The sequence below is a fragment of the Canis aureus genome, chromosome 9 (assembly GCF_053574225.1).
Source record: "Canis aureus isolate CA01 chromosome 9, VMU_Caureus_v.1.0, whole genome shotgun sequence".
In the NCBI taxonomy this organism is placed as follows: Eukaryota; Metazoa; Chordata; class Mammalia; order Carnivora; family Canidae; genus Canis; species Canis aureus.
In genome coordinates this window covers 26,552,644-26,579,081 of record NC_135619.1, presented here as the reverse complement: position 1 = coordinate 26,579,081, position 26,438 = coordinate 26,552,644, and the positions used below count along the sequence as shown (strand labels likewise).

General features: G+C 34.4%; 1 long non-coding RNA gene across 2 annotated transcripts in view; it reads right to left on the bottom strand.

The window, feature by feature from the left end:
* Positions 1-26,438, bottom strand: part of LOC144320526 (uncharacterized) — a 230,320-nt gene that overhangs the window by 79,368 nt on the left and 124,514 nt on the right. The window contains exon 4 of one of the 2 annotated variants that reach the window (XR_013386156.1): positions 356-469. The exons of the other annotated variant lie outside the window; for it this stretch is intronic. This is a non-coding gene — a long non-coding RNA (uncharacterized LOC144320526). Of the gene's footprint in view, positions 1-355; positions 470-26,438 lie in introns of those variants that run through there. 2 annotated transcript variants of the gene reach the window in all.

Sequence of the window (26,438 nt, the reverse complement as noted above, 5' to 3'; positions counted from 1 at the left end):
AAAAAAGGAACTATCCACTAGATGTATAGAGTACTAGCTATAAGGTTATTGGTGGCAAATGCTGTTAGGAAGTCAAGTATGGTAAAGAATTTTCTATTATGTTTAGTAACATGGAATTAGTAGCTTAACCTTATAAAAGAAAAAACGATGAAGTTCTGGGATAGCAACTAGATCAAAATGGTTTTAGGAGTGAGTGGGAAGGTGGAAGTTGAGCCAGAAAACAAGTTCCACAGTCATATTAAAGGAAAGGACAGCAAGGAGAGTCTAGGTCGGGGAGGGAGGGCTGATAGTAAGTAAACAACACAGAAATTATATGGCTTTGTTCTAATTGTTGGGTGATTTTTACCTCAGTCATCTGTGATACTGATATATGCTTCAGAAGATTTAGGAATTCAGGAATAATGGAAATAGAAACTCCTGAAATGCTTTGACACTGTTATCAACTCCAATAGTCCTGTGCCTGTGACATCTGAAAATATAAAATATTATAAAACCCAAAATAGTAATTTCAAAGGCCTTAGGCTTTAGTAGTTAGTAGAGTTAGCACATAATTAAAATCTATTGCTAAGAAAAAACTTATTTATAGTATTATAAATCTCATTTACTTAAACTCTGGTACCAAATTATATATGGTCTTTGGAGTATGACTTATCATGTTTTACCTGATGTAACCAACAAGTGACAGCACTTTCTAATTTTTAGAGAAGTTCCTTCAGAAGAAATTCCTATTACACACATCTTTTTTGTAAGTTTTAAATTCACTTTCTAAAACAGAGCTTCATTTATTAATTCAAGTGTTAAAGACATTTATTCATTTATTCACTGTATCTTTTTTAAGAGCCACTATGCACTATGATAGGGTTGGGTTTGTACTATAGGTGATGAAATAGTTCTTCACCTTAAGAAGTTCAGAATCTAGGGGTGATAGCTTACATGGAACAAAGCACATTCAAGTATGAGAAATACTAACAGGCTTTATTGAAGTGTATAACAGTATCTGGCCTACTATGAAGATTTATGGAAGTGTATGGATGGCTAGGGGAAATAACCTGATAATCTTGTCTGAAAAGTTATTTATTTATTTATTTATTTATTTATTTATTTATTTATATTTATTTATTTATTTATTTTAAAAAAGACTTTATTTATTCTTAAGAGACAGAGAGAGAGAGAGGCAGAGACACAGGCAGAGGGAGAAGCAGGCTTCATGCAGGGGGCCTGACGTGGGACTCGATCCGGGGTCTCCAGGATCATGCCCCAGGCTGAAGGCGGCGCTAAACAGCTGAGCCACCCGGGACGCCCTTGTCTGAAAATTTAAAGCTAATTGTATAAAACACTTTAACTTCACATGAATCTATCTTGGCATGAATCAGTGTAATTACACCCTTAGAATATTATTTGTTTTTAATGAAAGGAGCCCATTATAGTTATCCACAATTACTAGAAAGAAGATAATATAACTTATATATAATATTAAAAGATTAAAAAATAGGATGCTTTAGAAATAAGATGTAGTTAATTTGATTTTCTGGTAATTGAGTGCTTAGAGTTTTTTTTTATTGCAGTGTCACATTTGAAATAAAAATTTCAGGTATTAGAGGGACAAGATGGTGGAAGAGTAGGGTCCCAAGTCACCTGTCCCCACTGGATAAAAAAGCAAGACCCATCTATTTGCTGTCTACAAGAGACTCATTTTAGACAGAAGGACACCTACCACCTGAAAATAAAAGGTTGGAGAACCATTTACCATTCAAATGGTCCTCAAAAGAAAGCAGGGGTAGCCATCCTTATATCAGATAAATTAAAATTTACCCCGAAGACTGTAGTGAGAGATGAAGAGGGACACTATCTCATACTTAAAGGATCTATCCAACAAGAGGACTTAACAATCCTCAATATATATGCCCCGAATTTGGGAGCTGCCAAATATATCAATCAATCAATAACCAAACTGAAGAAATACTTAGGTAATAATACACTTATACTTGGTGACTTCAATCTAGCTCTTTCTATACTCGATAGGTCTTCTAAGCACAACATCTCCAAAGAAATGAGAGCTTTAAATGATACACTGGACCAGATGGATTTCACAGATATCTACAGAACTTTACATCCAAACTCAACTGAATACACATTCTTCTCAAGTGCACATGGAACTTTCTCCAGAATAGACCACATACTGGGTCACAAATTGGGCCTGAACCGATACCAAAAGATTGGGATCGTCCCCTGCATATTCTCAGACCATAATGCCTTGAAATTAGAACTAAATCACAACAAATAGTTTGGAAGGACCTCAAACACAAAGAAGTTAAGGACCATCCTGCTAAAAGATGAAAGGGTCAACCAGGAAATTAAGGAAGAATTAAAAAGATTCATGGAAACTAATGAGAATGAAGTTACAACTGTTCAAAATCTTTGGGATGCAGTGAAAGCAGTCCTAAGGGGGAAATACATCGCAATACAAGCATCCTTTCAAAAACTGGAAAGAACTCAAATACAGAAGCTAATCTTACACATAAAGGAGCTAGAGAAAAAGCAGCAAAAAGATCCTACACCCAGAAGAAGAAGAGAGTTAATAAAGGTTCGAGCAAAACTCAACGAAATCGAGACCAGAAGAACTGTGGAACAGATCAACAAAACCAGGAGTTGGTTCTTTGAAAGAATTAATAAGATAGATAAACAATTAGCCAGCCTTATTACAAAGAAGAGAGAGAAGACTCAAATTAATAAAATCATGAATGAGAAAGGAGAGATCACTACCAACACCAAGGAAATACAACGATTTTAAAAACATGTTATGAACAGCTATACGCCAATAAATTAGGCAATCTAGAAGAAATGGATGCATTCCTGGAAAGCCACAAACTACCAAAACTGGAACAGGAAGAAATAGAAAACCTGAACAGGCCAATAACCAGGGAGAAAATTGAAGCAGTCATCAGAAACCTTCCAAGACACAAAAGTCCAGGGCCAGATGGCTTCCCAGGGGAATTCTATCAAACGTTTAAAGAAGAAACCATACCTATTCTCCTAAAGGTGTTTGGAAAGATAGAAAGAGATGGACTACTTCCAAATTCGTTCTATGAGGCCAGCATCACCTTAATTCCAAAACCAGACAAAGACCCCACCAAAAAGGAGAATTACAGACCAATATCCCTGATGAACATGGATGCAAAAATTCTCAACAAGATACTGGCCAATAGGATCCAACAGTACATTAAGAAAATTATTCACCATGACCAAGTAGGATTTATCCCCGGGACACAAGGCTGGTTCAACACCCCTAAAACAATCAATGTGATTCATCATATCAGCAAGAGAAAAACCAAGAACCATAGGATCCTCTCATTAGATGCAGAGAAAGCATTTGACAAAATACAGCATCCATTCCTGATCAAAACTCTTCAGAGTGTAGGGATAGAGGGAACATTCCTCAACATCTTAAAAGCCATCTACGAAAAGCCCACAGCAAATATCATTCTCAATGGGCAAACACTGGGAGCCTTTCCCCTGAGTTCAGGAACCAGACAGGGGATGTCCACTCTCACCACTGCTATTCAACATAGTACTGGAAGTCCTAGCCTCAGCAATCAGACAACAAAAAGACATTAAAGGCATTCAAATTGGCAAAGAAGAAGTCAAACCCTCTCTCTTTGCCGATGACATGATACTCTACATAGAAAACCCAAAAGTCTCCACCCCAAGATTTCTAGAACTCATACAGAAACTTGGTAGCGTGGCAGGATACAAAATCAATGCCCAGAAATCAGTGGCATTTCTATACACTAACAATGAGACTGAAGAAAGAGAAATTAAGGTGTCCATCCCATTTACAATAGCACCCAAAAGCATAAGATACCTAGGAATAAACCTAACGAAAGAGGTAAAGAATCTATACCCTAAAAACTATAGAACACTTCTGAAAGAAATTGAGGAAGACACAAAGAGATGGAAAAATATTCCATGATCATGGATTGGCAGAATTAATATTGTGAAAATGTCAATGTTACCCAGGGCAATTTACATGTTTAATGCAATCCCTATCAAAATACCATGGACTTTCTTCAGAGAGTTAGAACAAATTATTTTAAGATTTGTGTGGAATCAGAAAAGACCCCGAATAGCCACGGGAATTTTAAAAAAGAAAACCATATCTGGGGGCATCACAATGCCAGATTTCAGGTTGTACTACAAAGCTGTGGTCATGAAGACAGTGTGGTACTGGCACAAAAACAGACACATAGATCAATGGAACAGAATAGAGAACCCAGAAGTGGACCCTGAACTTTATGGTCAACTAATAATTCAATAAAGGAGGAAAGACTATCCATTGGAAGAAAGACAGTCTCTTCAATAAATGGTGCTGGGAAAATTGGACAGCCACATGCAGAAGAATGAAACTAGACCATTCTCTTGCACCATACACAAAGATAAACTCAAAATGGATGAAAGATCTAAATGTGAGACAAGATTCCATCAAAATCCTAGAGGAGAACACAGGCAACACCCTTTTTGAACTCAGCCACAGTAACTTCTTGCAAGATACATCCACGAAGGCAAAAGAAACAAAAGCAAAAATGAACTATTGGGACTTCATCAAGATAAGAAGCTTTTGCACAGCAAAGGATACAGTCAACAAAACTCAAAGACAACCTACAGAATGGGAGAAGATATTTGCAAATGACGTATCAGATAAAGGGCTAGTTTCCAAGATCTATAAAGAACTTATTAAACTCAACACCAAAGAAACAAACAATCCAATCATGAAATGTGCAAATGACATGAACAGAAATCTCACAGAGGAAGACATAGACATGGCCAACACGCACATGAGAAAATGCTCTGCATCACTTGCCATCAGGGAAATACAAATCAAAACCACAATGAGATACCAGCTCACACCAGTGAGAATGGGGAAAATTAATAAGGCAGGAAACCACAAATGTTGGAGAGGATGCGGACAAAAGGGAACCCTCTTACACTGTTGGTGGGAATGTGACGGGTGCAGCCACTCTGGAAAACTGTGTGGAGGTTCCTCAAAGAGTTAAAAATAGATCTGCCCCACAACCCAGCAATTGCACTGTTGGGGATTTACCCCAAAGATACAGATGCAATGAAACGCCGGGACACCTGCCCCCCAATGTTTATAGCAGCAATGTCCACAATAGCCAAACTGTGGAAGGAGCCTCGGTGTCCATCGAAAATGAGTGGATAAAGAAGATGTGGTCTATGTATACAATGGAATATTACTCAGCCATTAGAAACAACAAATACCCACCATTTGCTTCAACGTGGATGGAACTGGAGGATATTATGCTGAGTGAAGTGCGTCAATGGAGAAGGACAAACATTATATGTTCTCAGTCATTTGGGGAATATAAATAATAGTGAAAGGGAATAGAAGGGAAGGGAGAAGAAATGTGTGGGAAATATCAGAAAGGGAGACAGAACATGAAGACTCCTAACTCTGGGAAACGAACTAGGGGTGGTGGAAGGGGAGGGGGGTGGGGGGTGGGGATGAATGGGTGACGGGTACTGAGGGGGGCACTTGACGGGATGAGCACTGGGTGTTATTCTGTATGTTGGTAAATTTAACACCAATAAAAAATAAATTTATTATTAAAAAAATAAAAAAAATAAAAATTTTAGTACAATCATATATTTTAATTGGTTACAAAAATATAATCTGGGAGATCCCCACTTGTACTTGCTATGAATATAACATTTGGGAGGTATGCATTCTTACCCTCTTTCTATACAACTCAAAGCTAAGTCATCACAAATGCTTTAAATACAGGGGTACTTTAAATTTCATTTTAGATTCACTCATTGATGGCTTTTTTAAGGTAGAATCACCATCTGCTCTACTGTTATTTCATTGTTGGCAGTGATTTAAACATAGGGTAAATTTTACAACACGACCTAACCCTTCTTATAAATCATCCCAGAGGACACATATTTTAGTCTGTCATTTCACAGGAAGGTGTTATTAAAAGTGAGCTTGGTACAACCTACAATTCAAAACAAATTTGTTTCCGATGCCTTCAACAAGCATTACATTTTCATTAGTTGCTGATAGAGGTGGGGGTGGAAGGTAACACCAGCTGATTCATCTGACTAAATTTTAATTGTTATCCTTTCAATTAAGAGCAAGTCAGCTGTTTTCCTCCACTAATACAGGATGTGTACATTTCTACAGGAGCTCTTCTCTGTTAATGGACACAGAAATGATAGATTCATCAGTTAGACACATTGGTGAAAATTAATAAAATGTTTTAAATTTTGCTCCTAAGAGGTTTTTACCAAGTTTTAGTGATGTTAACAATTTTGAAAACATTAACCAGCCTGCCTTCCTTCCTTCCTTTTTTCCTTCCTTCCCTCCTTCCTTTCTTTCTTAAGAAATCTCACTGGCTCCCTATAAATAGGTATTATTGAATTAATACATTTGTGTTCTTTATCAAAATTTTTTTGAGGTGACATGTAACAAAATACATGTAAAATAACTTACTAAAATAGAGTATCGTGGTGAAGGAAGACATACTAAAGATAAACATGATCACTTTGAATAAATTTGTATTTTTGTCTGCTACTTCCTGGCAGACTGGAGAAAAAGGAGAAAATAAATAGCTATTATTATCAAAAAGGAAGAATTATACCATCATCTCAGGGGAAAGAAAATTCTCCCTGGCATGAATTACAAAAGAAAAGTTCTCAGATGGAAACTGAAGTGATAGAATGCATACGAGAAGAAGAGATACAGTGCAATCAACTAATGAAATAATTAACAGCTATGTAGGTAAAAAAAAAAAACTATGATTTTATTATGTTCCTTTTAAAATGAATTTGTCATTTACTTAAATTCTTTTATCTGGTTTCTAGGCTACTTTGCAAAGAGTCAACATCATTGCTTGGGTGTAAACACTCTAATTTTGGTACTATGGACATATAGTAATTTTAAATTCATGCATACATCCAAAGATCTGTTGTTTTCTTCATGGTAAAAATTCAAATCAGCTTCATTTCCCAACATAAATCTATGAGTTACATTTTAAAATGAACATTTAAAAGCTTAAAAAGTAAAAATAAAAAGTAAGCTTAGTAAACTTCCCTAACAAACAGCAGTTATATTTTAAGTGCAATTATATATTGAGTTCTGCCCCAGGACATTTGAATCATGTTATACTTTAGAAATGGTTAAGTGCCTGGGATTGCTCCTCTGGTACAATATAAAATAATGAAAACAAGATAAAACACATACATGAGGAAATGACTTGTAATTTTTGCATTGACAGTGTATGGCAACTTTAAAAGTAATCTTTTTTCCTTCCACATTATATAAAAAGGAATCTACTTATAACATCACTTATAACCCACCTCCTCCCCCTCAATACATGATTTTGAGTGAAGGGATGGGATAATAAAACAATAATTGAATTCTCACTTTTAAGAATGAGGTATTTCTGCTTATGTATTTGTCACTCTACTTTGGTCTATATGACTAAAAATTAAGATGACATATCAACTCCATCATAAAGCGTATGAATAAGTGAAAATTCTAATAGGACTTGAACAATAGAGGAAGATAATAGTGCTCAAGTTTTTTCTTCCTTTATAAATACTAGCTTTTAGATTATATAAGTAAACCAGTGTATTTAAAAGGTTAGTCTCTAGATCCAGACTTCTTGACTTATCTGGGGCCCTGCCACTGACTAGCTGATTACACTGAAAAAGCCCCTTTGACCATTCTTGTGCCTCTAGTTTTCTTATCAATAAAATAAAGATAACAGCAGTATGTAACTTATGTATTGTTGTAAAGAATAAATAAGTTATTGCAGGTAAAGTATTTAGAATAGTGCCTGGCATACAGTAAGTGTGAAAAAAGTTATTTACTTTATGATGATTCATAATATTTTATATGGGAAGTTGTAGATTTACCCTTAGTGTAAAGGTCATAAGGAAGTAACAAAATTTCAAATCTGTGATTATTTACTGGAATGATAGTGCTCAGGTGATATTTAGAAATATATGGGGTTTTTAGGGTTTTTAAGTTTTTATTTTCATTCCAGTTAAACATACAATATTATGTTAGTCTCAGGTGTACAACATAGTGATTCAACACTTCCATACATCACCTGGTGCTCATTGCAAGTAAGTTCACTCCTTAATCCCCATCATTTTTTTAACCCATCCCCTCATCCCTTTCCCGTCTGAGAACCATCAGTTTGCTCTCTATAGTTAAGAGTCTCTTTCTTAATTTATCTCTTTTTCATCCTTTGCTTATTTGTTTCTTAAATTCCAAATATGAGTGAAATCATGTGGTTTTTGTCTTTCCTGAATGACTTATTTTGCTTAGCATTATACTCTCTAGCTCTACTCACATATTGGCAAATGGGCAAGGTTTCATGCTTTTTTATGGCTGAATAATATTCACACGTAAAACACCTCTTCTTTTTCCATTCACCAATTGATGGGCACTTGGGCTGCTCTCATATATTAGCTATTGTAAATAACGCTACTGTAAACATCAGGGTGCATGGATCCCTTTGAATTAGTGTATTTGTATTCTTTAGGTAAATACCCAGTCGTGCAATTGCTGGATCAAAGGGTAGTTCTATTCTTAACATCTTGAGGAATCTTCATACTGTTTTCCCCAGGAGCTGTACCAGTTTACGTTTCCACTGACAGTGCATGAGTGTTCCTTTTTCTCCACATCCTCCTCACCAACACCTGTTGTTTCTTGTATTGTTGATCTTAGCCATTCTGACAGGTATGAGGTGATCCCTCATTGTAGTTTGTATTTGTATTTCCCTAATGATCAGTAATGACGAACATCTTTTCATGTGTCTGTTAGCCATCTGTATGTCTTCTTTGGAAAAGTGTCTATTCATGTCTTCTGTCCATTTTTAAATTGGATTATTTGGTTTTGGAGTGTTGTGTTTGATAAGTTCTTTATAGGTTTTGGAAACTAACCCTTTATCAGATACATTATCATCCCATTTCATAGGTTGCCTTTTTTAGTTTTATTGTTTCCTTTGCTGTGCAGAGCTTTTAATTTTGATGTAGTCCCAATAGTTTATTTTTGCTCTTGTTTCTCTTGCCTCTGAAGAGAAGAAAAAAGAGGTTGCTATAGCTGATGTCAAAGAAATTATGTCATAAAGGATTTTTATGGTTTCAAGTCTCACATTTAAGTTTTTAATCTATTTTAAAATTATTTTTGTCTGTGCTGTAAAAAAGTGGTCCAGTTTCATTCTTTTGCATGTTGCTGCCCAGTTTTCTCAACACCATTTGTTGAAGATACTTTTTCAAATTGGATATTCTCTCCTGCTTTGTTGAAGATTAATTGATCATATAGTTGTGGGTTCGTTTCTGTATTTTCTCTTCTGTTTTTGTGCCAGTACTGTACCGCTTAGATTATTAGAACTTTGTAATATAACTTGAAGTCTGGAATCGTGATGCCTCCAGCTTTGCTTTTCTTCCTCAAAGTTGCTTTGGCTATTTGTGGTTCCATACAAATTTTATTTAGAGTTGTTTGTTCTAGCTTTGTGAAAAATGTTGGTGGTAATTTGATAGGGACTGCATTAAATATGTAGATTGCTTTGGGTAGTACACATATTTTAAAAATATTCGTTCTTCCAATCCACAAGCATGGAATATTTTTCCATTTCTTTGTGTCACCTTCAATTACTTTCATCAATATTTTATAATTTTCAGAGTACAGATTTTTGACCTCTTTGGTTAGATTTATTCCTAGGTATCTTATGGTTTTGGTGCAATTGTAAATGGGGTTGATTTCTTGATTTCTCTTTCTGTGGTTTCATTCTTGGTTAATAGACATGCAACAGATCTCTGTATGTTGATTTTGAGACTTTACTGAATTTATGTATCAGTCGAGCCATTTTTGGGTGGAGTTTTTCACATTTTCTATGTAGAGTTTCGTGTCATCTGCAAATAGTGTAAGTCTGTTTTCTTTCTTTCTGATTTGGATGCCTTTTATTTCTTTTTGTTGTCTCATTGCTGTGGCTAAGTTTTCCAGTACTATGTTAAATAATGGTAGTGAGAGTGGACATTCCTGTCTTGTTCCTGATCATAGAGGAAAAACTCTCAATTTTCTCTGTGAGGATGATATTAACTATGGGTTTTTCATATATGGCCTCTGTTATGTTATGTTCCCTCTAAACCTACTTTGTTGTGGGTTTTTACCATGAATGAGTGTTGTATTTCATCAAATCCTTTTTCTGCATCTATTGAAATAATCATATGGTTTTTATCCTTTCTTTTATTAATGTGTTGTATAACACTGATTGATGTATGAATATTGAACCACCTTTGCAACCCAGGAATAAATCCCAATAAATAAAGGTGAATGCCTTTTTTTTTTTAACTTCTTGTCAGATTCAGTTTGTTAGTATTCTGTTGAGGATTTCTGTGTCTGTGTTCATCAGGGATATTGGCCTATAGTTCTCTTTTATAGTATTTATCTGGTTTCAGCATAAGGGTCTTTCTAGCCTCATAGAATTAATTTGGAAGTTTTCCTTTCATTTCCAAATTTTGGAATAGGTTGACAAGAATAGGTATTAATTCTTTTTTAAAATGTTGGGTATAATTTGTCTGGGAAGACACCTGGTCCTGGACTTTTGTTTTCTGGAAGTTTTTTGATTACTGATTAAATTTCTTTGCTAGTTATCAGTCTATTCGAATTTTCTATTTCTTCCTGTTTTGGTTTCAGTAATTTTTATGTTTCTAGAAATTGTCCATTTCTTCTGGGTCTTCCAGTTTGTTGCCATGTAGTTTTTCATAATATTCTTTTATGATTGTATTTCTGTAGTATTGGTTATTTCTCTTCTCTCATTTGTGATTTAATGTATTTGATCCCTCCCCCCCATTTTTGATAAGTCTGGTGAGAGGTTTATCAATTTTATTGATTTTTTCCAAGAAACAGCTCCTGGTTTCATTGATCTATTCCATTTTTTAAAAGTTTCTATATCATTTATTTCTGCTGTAATCTTTATTATTTCCTTTCTTCTGCTAGCTTTAGGTTTTATTGTCCTTTTTCAGCTCTTTTAGATATAAAGTTAGGTTGTGTGTCTGAGATTTTTCTTGCTTCTTGAGGTAGGCCTATATTGTGACATATTTCCCTCTTAAGACCACTTTTTGAAGGATCCCAAAGGTTTTGGACTGTTTTTTTTTTTCATCTATTTCCATGTTTTTAATAATTCCTTCTTTGATTTCCTGATTTACCCATTCATTTTTTGGTAGTATGTTGTTTAACCTCCATTTATTTGTGGTCTTTCTGAAGACCACAGTCTTGTGGTTGACTTTACATTTCATAGCACTGTAGTCAGAAAAAAATGCATGGTATGATCTCAGTTTTTATGTACTTGTTGAGGCCTGATTTGTGATCCAGCGTGTGATCTATTCTGGAGAATGTCCCAGGTACACTTGAAATGAATGTGTGTTCTGCTCTTTTAGGATGGAATGTTCTGAATATATCAGTTAATTCCATTTGGTTCAGTGTATCATTCAAAGCCATTGTTTCCTTGTTGATTTTCTGTTTATATTATCTTTCCATTGCTGCAAGTGAGGTGTTAAAGTCCCCTACTGCTTTGCATTATTATCAATGAGTTCCTTTGTATTTGTTATTGTTTTATATATTTGTGTGCTCTCAAGTTGGGGGCATAAATAACAATTTTTAGATCTTCTATTTGGATAGATTCCTTTATTATGATATAGTGCCTTTCTTTATCTCTTGTTATGGCTTTGGTTTAAAGTCTAGTTTGTTCGATAGAAGTATTGGTACTCTGGCTTTCTTTTGACATCTATTTGCATGATAGATGGTTCTCTCCATCCGCTCACTTGCTCTGGAGGTGTCTTTAGGTCTAAAATGAGTCTCTTGTAGACAGCATATATGTGGATCTTGGTCTTGTCTTGGGATTGGAGCATTTAGTACATTTACATTCAGAGTAATTATTGATAGATAATTTAGTGCCATTCATTTAGTGCCATTCTATTACTTGTTTTATCAGGTTTTTTTTTTTTTTTTTTTGAGATTTTCTTTATTCCTTTCTTGTCCTTGTCACTTGTGGTCTTCCCTTTCCATTCAAAGAGTCCCCTTTAATATTTCTTGCAGGGCGAGTTTAATGGTCATTAACTTTGTTAGTTTTTGTTTGTCTGGGAAACTCTTTATCTATCCTTCTATTCCAAATGAGAGCCTTGCTGGATGGAATATTCTTGACTGCAGATTTTTCTCATTCAGCACTTTGAATATATCATCCCACTCTCGTCTAGCTTGCCAAGTTCTGTTGAGAAATCTGTAGCTACCCTTATGGATTTTCCCTTGTAAGCTAAGAACTTCTTTTATCTTGCTGCCTTTAAGATTTTTCTTTATAACTATATTTTGCAAATTTAAGTACAATATGTCTTGGTGTTGGCCTACTTTTATTGGTTTTGATGGGAGTTCTCTGTGCCTCCTGGATTTGATTGTCTGCTTCATTCCCCAGATTAGAAAAGTTTTCAGCATGATTTCCTCAAATAAGTTTTCTGCCCCTTTTCCTCTCTCTTCTTTTTCTGGGACTTCTATAATACAAATGTTACTATGTTTGATAGAATCACTGAGTTCCCTAAGTCTATTCTCATGTTCCATAATTCTTTCTTTGGTTTAGCCTTATTATTTTCCATTATTTTGTTTTCTACATCACTTATTCATTCCTCTTCTTCTTCCAGCCTGTGTTCATTGCATCAAGCCTGCTTCAATCTCAGTTATTGCATTTTTAATTTCTGATTGATTGTTTTTTAACTCTCATAGCTGTGGTAAGGGACTCCCTAAAGTCTTCCATTCTTTTCTCAAGCCCAGCAAGTATCCTTATGATTGTTGCTTTAAATTCTCCATCAGGGATCCCTGGGTGGCGCAGCGGTTTGGTGCCTGCCTTTGGCCCAGGGCGCGATCCTGGAGACCCAGGATCGAATCCCACGTCAGGCTCCCGGTGCATGGAGCCTGCTTCTCCCTCTGCCTGTGTCTCTGCCTCTCTCTCTCTCTCACTGTGTGCCTATCATAAAAAAATAAATAAATAAAAAATAAAAAAAAATTTAAAAAAAATAAATTCTCCATCAGGCATGCTACTTATATCTGTTTTGCCTAGGTCTCTGGCTGTGACCTTATCTTGTTCTTTCATCTGGGCTGAATCTCTCCATCTTGGCATTTTTGTCTAAGTCTCTGCCTTCTGTGTATTAGAAAAACCTGTTATGTTTCCAGCTCCTTAGAGTAATGGCTTTATGAAAGAGGTCATATAGTGTCAAGGGCCTGGCACTCCAGGGAGTTCTCTGATGTGTTCTATGTGCACTCTGCTGTTGTGTTTTGGCTGCTCTATCCTTCAGGCCAGTCATCTCCAGGGGATCTCCTTGTTTTCTGTAGGCAGTGTTTGGTCCTTGGCCAGAACATGCTGAGTTTTGACTCAGTGTGCTCTGGTCTGCTTTTTAAATGAAACCTGATACTACTTGTACTAGAACTAAAGATGTGTAGAACTTTTTGGTTGGGAGATATGGTGTGGGTAAGGGTTTCTGCTGGTCTTCTGGGGCAGAGCAGAGGCCTGCTATTCTGGGACTAAGGCAAGCTTGACCAAAAAGGGCTGTCAGTCATGTGGTTGGGGGTGGAGAGGTTGTGGGACTTGTTATAAGCAAGTTAGGCAGCCAGTGTTGGAACTGTGCTGCTTCCAGCAGATAGCTCTGTGTTTATGCTGAGGGATAGGGGAGGGAAATGGCACCAGCTGGTTCTTTGTCCCCAGAGTGGCTTCTTTGTGAACATGGCCTCTAAGGGATGCACTCCAAGAGGACTGAATAACCTTCCTCTTATATGACCCAGGCATTCTTCAGGTCACTAATTTCCACACCATCTACCCTTGAATTGTTTGCTTGCCTTCCCTCCAGAAACAGCACAATGCCCTCAGGGCTCTATTCCAGCCAAGCTTGCTGACTTAAAACTCCTTGTTAACCTGTGCTGCTGGCAAGAACTTGGAAAATTAGCCCCTCTTGTTTTCACTGCCAATGGCTTTGGAAACATAGTCTTGTGCATTCTCCTGTGTGCTCTTCTTTCTCTCTCTCACCTTTTTTCATGACCATAGCTCCCTCACCTCCACAGTACCTATGATCAGTTTCTTCCCTAAATCATGCATTCTCACTTCCTACCTACTTTGATGTGGCTTCCTCTCTCCGTTTAGTTGTGGAGCTTGTTCTAGAAGTCTTTAGGGTGATTTCTGGGGGTATTTAGAATGATTTTATAGTTATCCTGTTGTGTTTCAGGGACAAAACAAGCTAGGGTCCTCCTACTCTATCACCATCTTAGCTCCCCTACTGACCCAATGAATTCTTATTTTCTCTTTTACTGACACTTATTTTCCTTGTAACTGAGAGACCAGTTGGTTGGTGGCTGTTCCAGACTTAAAAGTTGAGAAATAAACATTTCTTTTCATATAGACAAGTAAGTTACCACTAAATTGAGATGGAGAAAATATTGTCTTTGAAAGGCACAAGTTTCCAATATTCTCATACATGTAAGCTATTCTCAAAGTAAAAGAGATTATATATATAATCAATTCTAGAAAAAACACATAGCAGCATTGCCCAATAGAAATGTAATATAAGCCACAAGTGCAAGGTACACAATAATTTTTGTAGCTATATTAAAATAAATTAAAAAAGAAACAGGTAAAATCAGTTAATTTTAATAATATATTTAATATATCCAAAATATTATTTCAAAATGCAATCAATATAAAATTGATGATATATTTACATTCTTTTGTTTATACTGAGTCTTCAAAATCCAGAGTGTATTTTACACTTAAAGAATATCTCAATTTGTACCAGCCACATTTCAAGGCTCAATAGCCACTGTGGCTAGTGGCTACTGCATTGGACAGTGCAAAAATCCTGAATGTCTTCTTCATTCCCCACTAATTCTATCTGAATCAAGATCTAAGTGCCTTCAGTATATCTTGTTGAGTGAAAAAAAAAAAGTTAAGAATCAAATATTTATCTTTTCTCTGACCTTGAGGATCTTATAATAAAAGAAGTAAAACATATATACAAATAACCATAAGATGTCAAAAATAATGAATAACTTAGAAATTTTTTAAAATTATGTGATAGGGCTTATGTCTTGAAAAAAATAATATATCTCTCATGCTTCTATTTGCACCATTTTTCTTTCTATCCATATTTCCACATCAAATCATTTCTCTCCATTATATAAATTAGTTATAATGAGAATTTAATTTCTTAGTTTCAAAGTAGTTAAGTAAAATTGAATATATTCCTCATGTTAGTGATTGCATGAAACTAAAAATTGCAAAATATTTTTTACATAACAAAAACATAGATCTCAAAATAAAAATCAATAGTGGCAATCATCCAGGGAAGATTATAAAGAAAAATAAAATAAAAAAGAAAACTCATTAAAAATAATTTATTCTTCCCAAAATTATTATGGCATCATTATCTTTTATTTCCTATTTCCCTAATTAGATAGTAAAAAATAGTAATCCATTGTTAACAATTTTAGGTTCTACAGGAAAGTTCAGAGTAAGTAGTTTCTCTTTCTTCCAAGTCTTTATACTCCTCTTTTTGCTTTCACACATAGGATTTCTATTCTGCTCTCTTTTGTATATAAATATTCTTAGCAACAAGTAAAAAATAAAGGCTGAATGGATTTATACTGTGCCAACTCTGAGATTTAATGTTTTCCTGTGGGAAGTATATGTGAATGTCTATGTTTTATTCAGTACTTACTCAGTTGAGGACCTCAAAGAATGAACAGATATGTTTGCATCTCATACAAGTAGAGAGACCACTTGGGGATACAACTTGGTGTTGGAATGTCAAACACTCTAACTGGACTGTTTTCTTGTACTTAAAGTGCAAAAAACCAGTTTGACCTGTCCCACTGTTATTTATACTGAATAAATAATGCTTGAGTATATACTGTTAGAGATGTATTGAGCCTCCCAGATTACCTTTAAGCAATACACATGAATTGGGAAAGGTGGCCAGATCCTATATAATGCATTTCTATGGGTGTGAGATGGGGTTTCCCAAAATGGTGAGGGGTAGAAATTCAAACTATAGAATTTTGAGGAAGAAGATCCTATTTGAGAGGAAGGAGGGTCTAATTGTAAGAACATTTAGTCTAGAAACTAGGTTTAGTCCACAAAAGAATTCCTGTCGGTGGGGCCTAACCTTCCTGTGATGCCACTGGAATAAGGAAATAGTCATATTGAGCAAACAGTGTTAGATGTGAAAATCATTATATATTTAATTTTCTCCAACACTTCAGTAAAATCTGACATAACTACCCGGCTTTCAGTGACTGTGTGGGAGAGCAAAAGAATAAAACAAAAGAGAGAAATGGGGTCTGTTTCATATCATTTCTTTACCCATGACATTTATGGAAGTAGTACCTCATATTGAGAGAACTGTAGGCAGTGGGAATTCAGGCAACCAGAATGGAAGAGGAGCTGGGCCTCCATGAAGTTAGGAACAACATGAAGGAACATGAGCCATTGGGATGGTGCTTCCAGGTGCTGAGCCAGAAATGGATATGAAACAACCTCCCTTTTTCTTATCTATTCAGAGGACGGTAGTTTAATTAGGAAGAGATCATGCAGCATGTAAAAGGGAGGCTTGAGGAAGCTGCAATTAATTTTTACCATTGGTATACCTGGGTATGACAAGGTAGCAATTAAGAAGCTGGAGGTTCTTAAGTCAGTTAGATGTATGTTTGAATCTCATATCTACCACCAAATAGCTGTGTGAACTGAGACAAGTATTGTCTCTTGATATTCCATCAATAAAATGAAAATAATATTAATATCTCCAAAGAACATAATCACATGAAGTTTTTAGTAAAATGCCTACTGCAGAGTCAGATGTTAACAACATATAATGTTATAATTGATCTTTTTATTTTAGTTCTCATATTTTCATGTTTATTTCCTTAATAATCATAAAATAATTTAGTATACCACTATAAATTAAAATATTTCTATACTGTGGAAACAACCAATCAACCAACCAAAAATAAACACTGGATATTAAAGGGATATTCTGAAATGTCTAAGTAAAATATTCTTTCAGTTGAAGTTTTTGATATTCAATAACTCTCCTGTCAAGTTGCAAATCTCTTTCAAAATATATACCAGGAAGTCATCTTTAGAGAGGATATAGTTGACACACATAAATAAAAGTTAAGCAAACAAGTAAGATAGATAAATCTAGGAAACACAAGGACTAACAAGACTGAATAAACAAAAGACAGAATAGAAACTTCAGACAGATTGGAGAATAAAAGGAAGCACAATATATTGGAAGCCAAGAGGAGGGCATTGCAAGAGAGAAAAGATTATCAGTGCCAAATGCTACAGAGAGAACAAGGAGAACTGACTGGATTATTAAATTAAATTTGGCAGGTTGTCAGATTGAAAGAATTTTTTGTAAGTAAACAGCAAGCTCCATAAATGTCAATTTTAGGATACTTAACCCAAGAACTTTGAGAAAGAGGGGATAATGAAAGAGTAGTACATCAAAGTAGGATGAGTAAGGGAAATAATATTTTTGGTATACAGGAAAGCCGATCAGTTTGGAAGCAGGGGAAAATTTGCAGATACATTTATTAGCACTAAGATTTTAAGGGCTTCAAGTGTTTATAATTCCTAAAGGGGTATACAACCGTTGAACTCTACAAAGCTGCCCCAACATCCCAAAGTAATAAATCTTGGAAACAATCTAGATAGAAGAAGAAGCAAACATATGTTTGTTACCCTCTGTTTAGTGCAGGCCTATATGCATGGGGCTGGGTATAACAGCTCCCAGTTCACAAACCAAAACCATCTGGATCATTTATCTAGATTTACTATCTCTGACAAGGCTGTGCAGATTTACAGGTACCTTCAGTTTCCTTCTTAATTTCCCCATTCTGGAAAGGAGAGTGCCTCTTCCTGTAACCACAGAGCTTTCTCTTCATCAAACTAGAACCAGAGGGAAACTAACTGTACACTTTCATTTCTTGACTGAGCTGGATCTTTCGCCTTGGAATCTTGTAAATCTTCCAAATACACAGTTTTTGAAAATGATTGAGAAAATCTCTTATCACACTATCTCCAATACTGAGCTGTTGCTTTTCAGAGAAATAGGTCCATCATTGTTACCTGATATGTTTCTAACATTTTAATATCTGCTTTAGAAAATGCAAGCTCAGAGAGATTGAGGGACTTGCCTAAGGAAATTGACTAATGAATAGCAAAACTCCTCATTGAACTTATTTTTTTCTAATTATTCACTTATATGTAAAAATGTTTCTATTTTAGTTAACAGAGTAGATTCTATTAATAGATTAATTCTATTCTATTAGATAAATAGAAAATAATCTATACCTAATTGATAAATTAATAGAAAAAATATGAAGAATTTTATATGGTATACTATTTTTTTATTATTGGGGACTGTTTCTACCCATCTAAATAGAAATGAGTTTGTCAATATGGATGTGCCTTTCTTTCCATAACAAAAAATACATTGCATAACTTTGAGTCTATACTGAATGACATGACTTGAAATAGGCCACTTTTCTTCCTGGCATACCTCTTTCTCTGGATTCATATCAAAGCTTGAGCTCAAACTGCAAAGCTGTCTACTTTTCCTAGAAATTTATATGCTTGAATAAGAGATGTTAAACTGACTTAGATGAAAAACATTTTTAATGCTCTTTTCAATTTCAATTTTAGAATAGAGTCAAATTCTGCAGTCTTTTACTTTTAAACTAAAATTTATTAAGAAAATTTAACACTAAAGATAAAGATTTTATGAAGTCAGGCTTAAAGAAGTTCTTGTACAAAATATGATTAATAAATCATATCATAATTCTATATTTTTAAAATCATTTCTGTAAAACTTTAAAAATTATATTTTATGTCTAACCTAAATCTAGGATTATCTGAAATATTAGCAAGAGTTTTTTCATCTGTTCACTCTTTGCTCTCTAATCAGTATTCAGCAATGGAGAGTTCTTGCTTCTTCTTAAAATTCCCACTTTTACGGCATAGTGACAGCTTACCCTTCTGATTGCATTCTAAATTCTCTAGGGATTCTCAGTTTCCTTTAGTAGCTAGTTGTCTTTCTCCAGGCCCCTAATTTTTTTTCCAGTAGCCACTTTTCTCTTTTAATATCCTCTTGCTAAAGGACTCCCAAAAATTTCATTCTGATGACTGTCATCTAAATTTCATTTAAGTAAATTCAAGGACTCTGCTATTCTAATTCCAGAAACATATACACACAGAAGGAAAGAAACCTGTCTACCTAAGGCATAAATTGGCATATGGTCAAAGTTTTACAGACTATTTTACCAATGTGAAGAATCAACACATCTATATATCATTACAAACCAAATCATTAACATTAGAAACTATTAAACAAGTTCTCCTAAATACATTACTGTATATTTTTCCATGTCACTGCTTTCACCAAGCTACTTCCAATATCAAGAATTGTTAATGGCTCCATTCAAAGGGCCCTCCTATCATATCAGCAGATTATTGCTTGAAAAAAAAAATGCAACTCTATGCATGTTACTTCCCTCTCCCTCATTTAAACCAATTGGCTAACACCCTGTGCATAAGAAAAATCCCAAATCATTAATATGACTTATAAATATCTATTTGCATGATCTATTTCCTCTTTATATTTCCAATCTCATATACTTTCACTTTCTCCTTCACACACCATCTTCTAACTACAGACGGATTCTCTCAATCTTTCCCATCCTTAGATTTTAACATAAACAATTTTCTCTTTCAATAAAAATCACCCTATTTTCCCCAAATCCTATCACATGGTTAACTTCCCATCACACTTCATATTCATATTAAAAGTTAATTTCTCAAAGAATATTCTGTAACATTCAAGCAAGTTACATACTGTTCATTTGTATGTCATGTTATTATCTGATACTACTCAATACAGCCACAATTAAGTAATTATTTGTCTATTATTATTTAAAGTCGGTCTTCTGGACTAGACTCTACCTCTATCCATCTTTTTCTGTTACTAAAATATGCCAAACAATCTCGTGTCTCACACCTATTGTGCCTGCTCTTCCCTCTACCTGGAAGTTTCTTCTTTCAGATGTCCACTTTCTTCTTGTTCTCTGCTTCAATGTCACATCAGCAGAGAGGCTTTCATAGTTGTGCCCAAGATTGCGAATCTGAGAAACCACCAAGGAGCCGACACCGATGCAAGTACATGAGGGTTTATTAACAAGCTCGAGCTTGGGTCCAAGTATACCCAACACAGCAGAGCAGGGACTTGGACCCCGAGGTTAAGAGGTGTAGCAGTTTTAGAGGGGCCAGTGGCCAATGAGATTGTGACACACACAGAAAGTTGCATAGTCATGTGGGTCCACACACAGGTGGCCAATTGAATTATAATTTACCCTATAGTGACCATTTGAACTAGCCTATCACTCTGGTCAGAATTGGTGCACAGGTTTGGTGGGCACAAGGGGGGGTTTACATTCTTTGGTGGTTAGGGGTTCCACATTCCTATATGAGCTGATTTCTGGTAAGGGTGTGCTCAGTGGCTTGACTAGGGTGGGGCAGCGCCTTAAGCAATAAGCAGGTCATGTGGGGGTCATACAAGAGGTGGAGGGTGTAGCACAAAATGGAGTTAGTCCTGCTCTGCTTGTCCAGGGGTAGGGGGTTTTTGTTAAGTTCCTTGGGTCCCACATCACCTAGCCATGCTATATAAAACTCCTTCTCATCCCTAACTTCTTCCATCACTCATTACTTCCCTTTTTTCTGTTTTAACTTTCTTCATAATAGTTATGGCCATATTTATATATTAATAATGTATTGAGTCTGTTTTACTTTCTTCCACAACTAAAATGAAGCTACCTAAAAGTGGAACAGTGTTTTTATCGTTGTATCCCTAGTATACAAAACAATGCATGGCATATAATACACATTCAATAAATACTGTAGCCGTTGAATGTGTGACTAGATTAATAGTACTTTTTATTTCACATTCCTGTTTGGACTGCATGTGCAAAATCAACGCACTAAAAGATGAATTAAATGTGAATTTAAATTCATTCTATATTCACACTGAATTTCACCTATAAATACATTCAAAATGTTATTCAGAATTGCAATATTGATTTTCATCATTATTTTACAAATATATGAGCCACTTTTAAGAAATGAGTTCTTTTTTGTATGCTGAAGATTTAATGAATCACATCAGTAACAAAAATATCCAAAGTTGAATAAAAAGTGTCATGCAAATGAACTGAAAGTGTGTTACTTCACATGAACATGTTAGCTGAGATAAACTACAAATTAAGTGTCTATAGCCCATGTACAGCTTTTAAAATATAGCAATCACTTAGAAGAGAATCATACTTAATGAAATCATAACCCCACAGCTCATATTTATGGTGGGTATATAAGCAATAATTCTTTCAACTTCTTTTCTTCTAAAATGACCAAAATACTCAGCCCATGTTCTAGACAACCAGAGACAACCAGTGGCTTTACAGACTGCAATAAATTTTTTATAAACTAGGAGAGTCTACACAAAAACCTAGTTCAGATAAATAATCCACGTCTCATCATTAGCTCAGGTTTTTGAAAAAGTATGTTTTATAGACATTAGTATTTGTCACTTGTTACATCAAGATATTGATAATATGATAATATGGATTATAGAAATCCAATAAGCCACTTCAAGTAGGTAGCTAATACTCAATTATTGCAGAGCATTCTGCCTAATATGTATGCATTGAGTTTTAGATGGATAAAACTCTCTAAAGACTGTTTTATTGTAAAATTAGTCAAAAGCAGAAAAATATGGGTAAATAAGCTTCAAAATAGAGGCCAATTTTGAACATTTTCTGGATTACAGAGTATTTCATAGAATATAAATAAAAAATATATAAAATAGTTTTCATCAAAGTCAGAATTTCTAAACGCATTTATATTAATTTATTCATATATACACTCATCCATTTAAAAAAATAATTGAATGGCTACTATGTGCCAAGCACTAGGTATTCCAAAATAAATAAGATTGTCCTTATGTACAAAGATCTTACCACAGAACATCTCTTTTTAAATATTCCTTTTTCTACTGAAAACACAATTAATGACACTTACATATAGGTTTTTTCCCATGGCTGTACACATAAGAGAGACTGAGACCATGGGCAACCTGGGGACACCAGCTATAATTCTTTTCTTCTATACAGCTTAAGAATTTACATGGGAACGCAAGTGACTAAGCATTGTTATAACGATAACCTTGAATCCACTGTGACTTATCTATTTACAAATAATCACATCATAATTGTTATCAATTACAATGTTCTTCACAATATACCTCAGAAATGATTATGACATACTAGAAGAGCTAATCTAATATAGTCTAAATAGGAGGGAACAGATAAAAAGCTCTAAGTCACATTTTTTTTCAGTGTGTTCTTTTGACAGTAATCTAACCCAGGAAGAAAATCTGATCTCCATGTCTCATTCAAGTGTTAATGAGTCCCCTCATTTGCCAATATTTCACCTGCATATGTTTAGTATGAATTATCAAAATAGCCTTTTGAATTCCACAGAAGACATCATACAGGCGATTAATCATTCTGCTATTTGTAGTCTTTTTTTTTAAAAAAAGATAACTATAACTATAATGTACCAATTAGAAATAAATTATTCTAATAAAGAATTTACAATTATTATTTGTAAGTGTGGCTAATACAATGCCTGTTTTTTTAAAGAAAAGTACAATGAATTTTAATAATCTACCTGATAAGTATTCTAATGTGATTCAAATGGCACATATTTAAAAGGAGCAGCCCACATGCCAAAGTAGTAAAGGAGAATAACACTGCTTAATGATTTGATGGATGTGTGGAGTATCTATTTGAATGTTTAAATGGAAGTATTTTGCAAATGGAATGCATTAGTGCTTAACAACTAATATCATCTGAATAAGTCCAAGTTTATAACAGGAATACAAACCTGAGGTATTCTCTTTGCATATGTATAATCTGAATAATACTGTGCAGACAAGGTGACATGATACACCTTTCTTCCTGAAACATGCTGCCAGCTAAATGAAGTAAGAAATATGCTAATAGCAACCTTTTTGCTAAACTGAAGCACTTGTAATAACTGTGTACCTTCCAACAACAACAACAACAAAAAGAAAGGCATCAAGGAAAGTTTAAGTTTAGTACTTTTAAATTGTTTGTATAAATCAGAGTAGAATAAAATTATTCCCTTTCTTCCTCTAGCCCACTTATGTTGTAATTGAGGGTATTTGATGTTTGTTGTCAATAGATACATATTTAAAAATTATTATATCCAGAACATACTGCATTCATATTAACAATCAATACACTCTTTCATAAGATAATAAGGAAAGCAGAAGATGAGCCTGGAACATACCCTGAGCCTAAAAGCCTAAAAGCACAAAGACACAGGAAGCAGCTTGAGGGGTTTCCATTGCCCAAATCTGGAATGGAACAATTTAAGAAAAATAAATAATTATGGCAATTAATTGTTATCCGTAGAATAAAATAAGATTCCATAATACTATGGAGAGTGTATAATACATGTGTGTGTGTATATATATATATATATGTGTGTGTGTGTGTGTATATGTATATATATATATATATATATATCACATGCAGAAGGGAAATTTCTTCCTTAGAGTAGAATGCTACTTAATAAATAAAGAAATTATGGAGTTAGAAAAATCATTAATGGATACTATAAATAGTGGATAAAAGTTAGTGAGATGGGTTGATTTGTAGAGTCTCAAAATATCTATTCACCAATTAAATTAAAAGACTTTAACCACATGAACAACAAGAACATTGCTAATATTGAAACAAACTGACACCATATGTGCTCTGATAGGATACACAAAGAGGGGCAAAATATCACTCTTGTTGCCAAAAACTCATAATCTGAATCTAATAATATAGAAATTCAGATAAACCCAGACTGAGAGAAATTCTGGCCAAAATTCTTTAAAATGTGAGTCAAGAAAGACAAAGACAAACTGAGAAACAAGTCCACTAAAGGATATTTAAAAGGTATGACAACTAATGCAATGTTTGATCCTGGACTGGATCCTGAACAAGAGGAGTAAGGAAATTGACATGACAAAAATTTGGTATGTATTGTAGATTTGATACTATGATAATATAAAACTTCTTATCTGAAATGTATTCTGTGACTAGGTAAGGGGTAGATTAGGAAAATACATACTGAAGTATTTACTGGCAAAGGGGCACTATATCTCCATTTTACTTCCAAGTGGCTTAGGAAAAACATAACTATATTAAGAGCTTTGTGTATGTGTGTGTGTGTGTGTGTGTGTGTGTGTGTGTGTGTGTAGAGAGAGAGAAAGAGAAGGGAGAGAATGATAAAGCAATTAGAAGTGAAGCAAAATATAAACAAATGTTGAATCCAGTAAGAGTATTTAGACTTTTATTTTACTGAACTTGCCGTTTCAAACTTGGTCTGAAATTATGTAAAAAGGCAATTGCAAAGAAAAATTCTTATTTTGTGAAAGGGCTGTGCCTAAGAAAAATCTTATATGTGATATAAAAACATTAGGGGTAGCCTAAAAATGCATTTTAATAGATAACTGAAGGAATTTCTGAACACTGAGACAGAGTACAATAAATAGCACACTACTTGATGAAAAATGCCCAGGAAAATAGATTAAAAGACAATATAAGGTCCATGTGAAAAAATAAAGATTTAAGCTATAGTCTATGTGATAGAGAAATACATATACAGGTAATGATTTCTACTATTTAGACTCGATAAATATTTCTTTTAAAAGTTAAATTTCTGAGGCGTCTGACTTGGGCTCAAGTTGTGTAATCCCAGAGTCCTGGGATCAAGCCCCGTGTAGTGCTTCCTGCCCTCGGAGAGCCTGCTTCACCCTCTCCCTCTCCCATTCCCCCTGCTTGTGCTCTCAATCTCTCTGTCAAAAAAGATAAATAAAATATTTTTAAAAATTTTTTAAAGTTAAATTTCCAAGCAAGATAAACCATTTTATTCAACTAAATTTTGCTAGCAGTTAGGATTTAATATTTCTGTTATTTTTATTTACAATCTTTATGAATATAGACATCGATCAATGAACTTACTATTTGTCCCAGAAAGGAATTTACTTTTATCCAAATGGGCAGTATATGGGTCCATCTCTAAGCAATGTACAATTTAGAGTGAACAATAAAATTATATTTTGCCTCCATTTTACACAAAAGCCCAATTTTATTAGGCTTTCAATTGCCTTTACACATCATTACCCGCTGGCTAAGCCACTAGCCCATGAATTTCAAAGCAATGCATGGGATTTCACCATATAACTCCTACTGACAAAATTCTTGCTTTGTGCAATGAAACTATAGGGTTCACAGACTTTGGAAATGGAAATGTCTCATTAGGTCATCCTGCTCATTACTTTGAAAGATTATTATTCATTAGATGGTCTTTATTCCCAAATGGTTTACTCAGTCAGACTTTTAACAACTCTACCATTACAACTTTCTGTGCTGATTTCTAAAGACCATTTTATAATGCCCTGCATGTGAATTTTCTATAAAGAACTTGAAGATAAAGTATCAAATTTTCTTGTAAACTGAATTTTCCACTGACTTTTTCACTATATTTTCTTCTTTCTATGAGTCTCACGAAGTTGTGCTTCAAATTTAGACTATGAGCAAAAAGCATGTAATGCTATTGGTGAGATTTTTTATTAATACCTGTGATTTGAATATATACCAGAGATAATATGATTGTAATTAAGAAAAACTCAACACCATAACAATATTGTTCCCTAAAGTAAAATTTCACAGCAAAATCCACTTTACCTTAATATGTAATATACTCAGCTAAATAAACCACAAAACAAAGCTTAATTTTTCTCAAAGACATAATTTATAGCAATAGTAACAGGATCAATTTTTATCTCATTCAGTTATATCTTAGCATTACATATAAACCAGCACTGTGGAAACTTTTTTCTTATTTGATTTTGTTTTGGGAACTTAATTCCACAAATGGTTTTGAGATCAGGGATTATGATTATGATTATCCTAAAAAGCATTCTAGTATAGCTGTGAAATAAAGGATATCCTATTCGTAAAACATAGTAATTGAGTCTCTGTATTTCTATACCATTTTTTATATTAATAAAATATAAATAGAATATTGTGATTGTGTCTAGAAAATATTAGTGCTTTATATGAACACTTAAAATTAATCTAATTATCTGGCTGTCATTTTTATTTTTATTTTTTCTGGCTGTCATTTCTTTTTTTAATCTCTGTGCCCATGTGGGGCTTGAACTCACGACCATGAGATCAA